The 7,551-nt window shown below is 39.9% G+C and overlaps 1 long non-coding RNA gene across 4 annotated transcripts; it reads right to left on the bottom strand.

Annotated features, from left to right (window-relative positions):
• Nucleotides 1-2,984: 2,984 nt before the first annotated feature.
• LOC127009306 (uncharacterized) lies at nt 2,985-7,239 on the bottom strand. 4 transcript variants are annotated; one of them, XR_007761839.1, is made up of 4 exons: nt 6,237-7,239; nt 5,805-6,085; nt 3,964-5,659; nt 2,985-3,582 (listed from the first exon to the last, which is right to left on the bottom strand). It is a non-coding gene; the product is annotated as an uncharacterized LOC127009306 (long non-coding RNA). The 4 variants fall into 4 exon arrangements; XR_007761838.1 differs by having other exon boundaries at nt 3,964-5,068; nt 5,214-5,659; nt 5,805-7,235; XR_007761840.1 differs by having other exon boundaries at nt 3,964-5,804; nt 5,950-7,239.
• Between the last annotated feature and the right edge of the window lie 312 nt (nt 7,240-7,551).

Here is a 7,551-nt window from a genome sequence, read left to right as displayed (position 1 = left end):
GGCGACGAAATATTACAAAACAATCGCCTAATATCTTTATTTTCATTCTCTCTTGTCTTTTATTTCATCTTTATTTTGTCTTTATTTCTTTACTTTTATTTTTGTCTTTCTTTTATGTCACAGTTTGTCTTTATTTTATGCCCATAGCGACGAAATATCTCAAAACAATCCCCTATTTTCTTTTCATTCATCATCTATTGTATTTTTTTTCGTTTTTATTTTGTCTTTATTTCTCTACTTTTATTTTCATGTCTTTCTTTTTATGTCACAGTTTGTCTTTATTTTATGCCCATAGCGACGAAATATCTTAAACAACACACAATCTTTTTTCTTCGCCTTCATCCTCTCTTTTGTATTTTATTTCCTCTTTATTTTGTCTATTACGCCACGTGTCTTCCTTTCTTCCTTTTACGATTTCTCCTCCTCCTCCTCCTCCTTCTCCTCCTCCTCCTTCTCCTCCTTCTCCTTCTCCTCCTTCTCCTCCTTCTCCTACTCCTCCTCCTCCTCCTCCTTCTGCCCATCTTGTCCATTTCCTTTATTGTCGCTGCAGGTGTGTGTGTGTGCGTGTGTGTGTGTGTGTAAGAGAGAGAGAGAGAGAGAGAGAGAGAGAGAGAGAGAGAGAGTCGTCCATTTCCTTGATCAATCTCATTCTTTTTCCTTCCCTGGCAATTCCCACCTATCGTCCATTCAAGTCTTTAGTCGCTCCTAATCTCTCATATCTCTCTCTCTCTCTCTCTCTCTCTCTCTCTCTCTCTCTCTCTCTCTCTCTCTCTCACCCAGATTGCTTTTTTTCCTTCCTTTCTTTCATTTTCTCGAATTAATAAAGTTTTTCCGTCTTTTTTCTTTTTTTTTTTTCTCTCTCTAACTCCATTTTTCACTCTTTACTTCGACGCGTTTTTTTTTTACCTCCCCTCTCTCTCTCTCTCTCTCTCTCTCTCTCTCTCTCTCTCTCTCTCTCTCTCTCTCTCTCTCTCTCTCTCTCTCTCTCAATGAATATATAGGCATAGAGAGAGAGAGAGAGAGAGAGAGAGAGAGAGAGAGAGAGAGAGAGAGAGAGAGAGAGAGAGAACTAGAATGACATGAGTGGACAGAGAGACGGAGGAGCCGCAAAAAAATTATAAAAGACGTTAAAGGGAGTAAGAGGTCAGGTAAGGTATGGGCAGGTAAAGATAAGGACAGGTAAGGGAACGTACAGGTAAGAATGGTAAAGGAATAGAAAAGGTAAGATAAAGAACCAAAACAGACATGGAAGGTGAGAAACAGGTAAGGGAAGGGACAGCTATGGGGCGGATAGGTATAGGGACGAACAGATAAGGTAAGGTATGGGCAGGTAAAGATAAGGACAGGTAAGGAGAGGACAGGTGAGAAAGGTAAAGGGATAGGTAAGGTGAGAGAATGGACAGGGGCGGATAGGTAAAGAGACGAACAGCTAAGGTAAGGTATGGGCAGGTAAAGATAAGGACAGGTAAGGGAACGTACAGATAAGAAAGGTAAAGGGATAGGTAAGGTAAGGGAACGGACAGGGAAGGTAAGAGACAGGTAGAGGGGCGGATAGGTAAAGAGACGAACAGGTAAGGGAGGTAAAGGGACAGGTGATTGAAGGTAACGTGCCCTTTCCCCCGCCTCCCGTCCTTCAGCCTGTCCTATCGTCCCGTTGTCCTTGTGTATGGAATGGTGATGATGATGGACGAGAAGTAGGAGAAAAAATAGAAAATGATGATGGATTAGAAGGAGAATATGAAAGAATAGAAAAAAAGAGAAAATTACGAACAAGAAATGGAAAAGAGAAAATATTATGACGGCCATAAAATAGAAGAAGAAAGGATTACGAGAAATAAGAGAAAATGAAGTAATGATGGAGATAGAAGAAGAAGAAATAATGCAATGACCAAGAATCAGAAGAAAAGAAAGAACAAAAATAGAAGAAGAAAGAATTACGAGAAATAAGAGAAAATGAAGAAATAATGGAGATAAAGAAGAAGAAGAAGAAGAAGAAGAAGAAGAAATAATGCAATGACCAAAAATCAGAAAAAAAAGAAAAAACAAGTAGCAGAAGGAGACAAAAATAAATAAAAGAAAAAAAGAAAATGACGAACAAGAGGCAACATAAAAATAAAAACGAAGGAGACCAAAAAAAAAAAAAAGAAACAGGAAGAGAGAAAAACGCAACAGAAAACACGCTTAAAAAAAAAAAAAGATGAGGAAGAAGAAGAAGAAAAGAGTGAAAAAAAAAAGAAGAGGAAGAAGCACCAGCGAGGATGTCGTTGAATAAGGGAACTGACAAATGTTGGCAGCCTTAACACGTGATACCGATATACCGTGAATACCAAACGTTTCCTGGAACCCACAACGTTTCTGATCCTTTCCCCTCTACCTTCCCCCTCCCTTCCTCTTGCCTCCCCTTGTTATTCCATTCCCCTCTCCTCTTCCCTCCCATCTCCCTCATCACTCCCTTCCCTTCCCCTTCTCTCCTTATCCTCCCTTCCTCCTGCCTCCCTCGTTACTCCATTCTCCTCTCCTCTCTCCCCCCCCTCCTCCCTCATTACTCCATTCCCTTCCTCCCTCCACCAGCGTTGTCAAATTATCGTACTCAGGGCATGTTACTTTCGTAGTTCTGACCGATAACTCTAGCAAAAAAAAAAAAAAACGAAAAACATTAATATTCAACAGTTTTAACGATAACTTTCATTTTCTACCGCTATTTGTGTTTTTACGACAGTCTTGGAGCGTGAAACTGATAAATGCAATGTTCAGGGTACGACAATTTGCCAACGCTCCCCTCCACCAACCTCCTGCGTCACCCCCACTCCCCTCATCCTCTCTCCTCCCTTCCCCTCGTCACTTCACTTCCTCATCATGCTCACCCTTGCCCTTTTCCGTCCCTTCCCCGTAAGACATGTGCCTCTTTACCTCTCCCGCCCCTCTCAGCAACCCCCCCCCCACCCCTCACCCCACCCCTCACCCAGCCCACTCGTCCACCCCGCTTGTTCGTTCCTCTCCGCGTCTCACACTCTCATTTCCACTTCAGTTATGGCTTTCATCTCCCCTTCTCTTCCCCTCAGGATCAACTCCACCTGCCCTCCTGACCTGTTTCTCCTCCATTTTTTTCACTCTTGTTTTTTTTCTTGTTCCTCTCTCTCTCTCTCTCTCTCTCTCTCTCTCTCTCTCTCTCTCTCTCTCCTTCTTTCGATGTTGTTCACCTGTGTTTTTGTTTTCTTACTTGTTTGTTTGTCTTTTTGTGTCTCTTTTTCTTCTATTTCCTTGTCTTCCACCATTTTTCTTTTTCATTATTGTTATTATTATTGTTTCTTCTTTTTTTGTTACTGATTGGTCGTTATCTATCTACTCTTTTTTTTTTGTGGTTCTTTCTCATCCTTCTTTTTTTTCCTCGTTTCCTTCTTCTCTTATTTATTCTCGTAATTATTTCTTCTTTTCCTCGTTTCTCTGTTTCTGTCTTGTTTCTTTTTTTTCTTCACCTTTTCTTTAATATCTTCGTTCAAGTGACATTAATTAACCTGTGCTGAAGTGGCAATCTTCATGTTTTTTTTTTTTTCTTCTTACTCCGTTTTCTTTCCTACCTATCTTTTTGTAACGGGCTTGTCGGGGGGCGTTTAAAGGGTGTTGATTAAGACTTCAGCTTCCTTAAGGCGAATTATATTCGTAGCCTTTATGTACAAGAAGCGACGGAGCGAGAGCGACTGTCGTTGTGTGTCAGTCGGACTCTCGTGAAGGAGTGGCGAGTTACAGGTTGGAGAATAATTGTTACAATTGGTCACGTATGTCAAGGTGACCTCCACGCACCATCGGAGTGCGAAGTATACAAAACTGAGACGGTAAACACTGACGGACGACATTCCTATAAGGTGGCGTGATCTATCTGTCGTGGGTTTTTTCCATTGACAATTGTATGCCTAATTCGTGGTGATATTAAATAATAATAATACATTGATATCCTACTATAACATTTTTTTTATTTCCCCTGACCATCTTTTTTTTCTTTTTTGTATTGTTTGTCTCTCCTTCATGTATCCTCATCTCTCTTCTCTCTTCAACAGTCTCAATGCTTTTATTTTTCATACTTTTTATTTATTTTTTATTTATTTTTTTATTTCCCCTGACTTCATCTTTTTTTCTTTTCTTTTTGGTGTTATTTCAGTCTCTCCTTCATGTATCCTCATCTCTCTTCTCTCTTCAACAGTCTCAATGCTTTTATTTTTCATGATTTTTCTTCTTTTCTTTTTTTATTATTTTTTCCCCTGATTATTTTTTTTCTTTTTTGTGTTGTTTCAGTCTCTCCTTCATGTATCCTCATCTCTCTTCACTAGTCACCAATCTCAATCCTTTTTCTCTTCATGCATTTTCTTTCTTTTCTCCCTGACAATCTTTTTTTTTCTTTTTGGTGTTATTTAAGTCTCTTCTTCACATATACTCATCTCTCTTTTCTATTCAACAGTCTCAATGGTTTTTCTCTTCATGGTTTTTCTTTTCTACTTGTCTTTTTATTTCCCCAACACTTCATCAACTTTTCTTTGTATTGTTTTTATTTATTTTTGTTTCAGCCTGTCCTTTATACCTACTCCACTTAATACTCTATATACTTTATGCTTCTTTATCTTCTCTATGATAATACAGTATTCGTTATTTACTTCCTAATACATTTCTCCTCACTCTCTTCTCTATCTTTTCATTTTTCCGATCCTCTTCATCGTTACTTTATTTCTCTTTCTTTCTCTTTCAGCCTTTTCTCTATGATCATGCAGTGTTTTTTTATATTTACCTCCTGTTATGTTTCTTCTTTCTTCTTATTACTCTTTTTCTCCTCTCCCTTTACCATACTTTTTCTTACCCTTCTTTTAATCGTTACTTTATTTATCTTTATTTCTCTTTCAGCCTTTCGTCTATGATCATGCTGTGTTTGTTATTAACCTCCTATTATGTTTCTTCTTATTACTCTTTTTCTCCTCATCTCCCTTTACCTTACTTTTTCTTACCCTTCTTTTAATCGTTACTTTATTTCTCCTTTCTCTTTCAGCCTTTCGTCTATGATCATGCTGTGTTTGTTATTTACCTCCTATTACGTTTCTTCTTATTACTCTTTTTCTCCTCATCTCCCTTTACCTTTCTTTTTCTCTCCCTTCTTTTAATCGTTACTTTATTTCTCTTTCTTTCTCTTTCAGCCTTTCCTCTATGATCATGCTGTTTTTGTTATTAACCTCCTATTACGTTTCTTCTTATTACTCTTTTTCTCCTCATCTCTCTTTACCTTACTTTTTCTCTCCCTCTAACCTCCTTATCCTCAAGTTCCTCCTCCTTAGGCTTCCGGCTCCTCCTTTAGTCTCCTCTCTCTCTCTCCTTTATATTCCATGCCGTAATTTTTCTCGCGGGGCTGACCTCGAGGAGCTCTCTTTCTTTGTTGGTTTATGAATCTGTGGAAGTCGACGTTTTCTTCTTCTTTATCCTTTTATCATTCCGTCATTTTTCAGTTCACATTTTCGCTCTGACCTCTTTCCTTCTACATTATTAAGCGATGTTCGATATTTAAAGTGTTGGGGTGACGTGGGGAGGCTTTAAATATTTCGCGGTAGGCTTTTGAATCTATGCAAGTCGACGGTTAATACTTCATCTTCATCCTCTTATGTTTCACCCTTTTCCAGTTCACCTTTCGTTCTTCTCTCTTTTCTTTCGATGTTATAATGCTGTGGTTATTAATTTTATCGTTGGGATGAGTAGGCTTTTGAATCTATGCAAGTCGACGGTTAATACTTCATCTTCATCCTCATATGTTTCACCCTTTTCCAGTTCACCTTTCGTTCCTCTCTCTTTCCTTTCGATGTTATAATGCTGTGGTTATTAATTGTATCGTTGGGATGAGTAGGCTTTTGAATCCATGCAAGTCGACGGTTAATACTTCATCTTCATCCTCTTATTTTTCATCCTTTTCCAGTTCACTTTTCGTTCTTCTCTCTTTCCTTTCGATATTATAATGCTGTGATTATTGTTTTTTCGTTGGGATGACTTTATGAAGGCTTAATATTTCGCTGTACTCTTTTGAATCTGTCCTGATCTTCATCCTCATACTCCTCACCTTATTTCAGTTCTCTTCTCGTTCTTCTCTCTTTCCTTTCGATAATATAAAGCTGTGCTCATTGTTTTTTCGTTGGGATGACTTTATGAAGGCTTAATATTTCGCTGTAGTCTTTTGAATCTGTCGTGATCTTCATCCTCATACTCCTCACCTCATTTCAGTTCACTTATCGTTCTCCTTTCTCTTTCCTCTCCATGTTATATAATGCATCTCGCTTGGTTGACGTCATGTGTATAATCTATCGCTGCAGGCATTTGAATCTTTCCAAAGTCAACATTTCCTCATCTTCATCCTCTCACTCACCACCCTTATTCAGTTCCCCTATTGTTTTCCTCTCTTTTTCCCCCTTTCTTCGTTATAATGCATTTCGTTGGGCTGAAAAATTTCGCTGTAGGAATTAAAATCTGTAGCAAGTCAACGCTTTCTCATCCTCATCCTCTTCACCCGTTTCCAGTCCTCCTCATCCTCCTCCTGTTTCCTCCTCCCTCCGCATCATCACGCAATCCTCGCTATATATATATCACCGGACTGGGCTCTCGAACCGGACTCTCGCTCTTGCTCTTTCTCTCTCTTTCGTTATCAGTGGCACATTCATGGACACTGTAGGCTTTTGATATTGTTCAAGTCAACGTTTTCTCATCCTCATCCTCTCACTCCCTCACCCTTTTTCTAGTCCTCCTCCTCCTCCTCTTTCCCCCTCCCTCCGCATCATAACGCAATGCTCGTTTTATATATCGCCGGGCTGACGTCAGGGGGCTTTAATATTTCGCTCGGGGCTCCTGAAGCTGTGCAGGTCGAGGTTACATGCGTCTCCGAGGATGGATGGATGTCGCCACAGCTGCTGCGCCCCGCCTGTTGCTGCTGCCGCTCCTGCTGTTGTTGCTGCTGCAGTTGTTGTTCATTGTAGTTTATGTGGGCGCTTCATGCCACCGCGAGGAAAGGGAGTGAGGGTGAGGGTGAGATTGTTCCTGTTCCGGAGTGGGGAGGGATAGAAAAGTGGGCTGGAAGAGAAGGGAAGGAGAGGAGAGGGAGGGAAAGTGAGGGAGAGAGGGGAAGAGAGGGAGGGAGGGAGAAAGTAATGTGTAAAAGTCAAAGGGAAAATATGAAAAAAGTTACAGAGAAGGGAAGAACGAGAGAGAGAGAGAGAGAGAGAGAGAGAGAGAGAGAGAGAGAGAGAGAGAGAGAGTGGGGGTAAAATACGATGAAGAAAGAGAAAAGGGAGAAAAGAAGAAGAAAGGAAGATAAGGAAGAGGAAGAAAAAGAAAATAACCAGGAATGAAATAACAAGGAAAATTAAATAAGATAACAAAGATAAGGAAATAAGATAACAAGGAAAAGGGAAATGAAAATAGGGAGAAAAGGAAAACAACCGGGGAATATGATGTAAAAGAAGGTCAGTACCAACAACAACAACAACAACAACAACAACAACAACAACGAGGAGAAGGAGGTTACCCAACTGACCT

The sequence above is a fragment of the Eriocheir sinensis genome, chromosome 40 (genome assembly GCF_024679095.1).
Source record: "Eriocheir sinensis breed Jianghai 21 chromosome 40, ASM2467909v1, whole genome shotgun sequence".
NCBI lineage: Eukaryota > Metazoa > Arthropoda > Malacostraca > Decapoda > Varunidae > Eriocheir > Eriocheir sinensis.
Note: the sequence above shows the minus strand (reverse complement) of the source record. Positions and strands in the feature narration are given on the sequence as shown.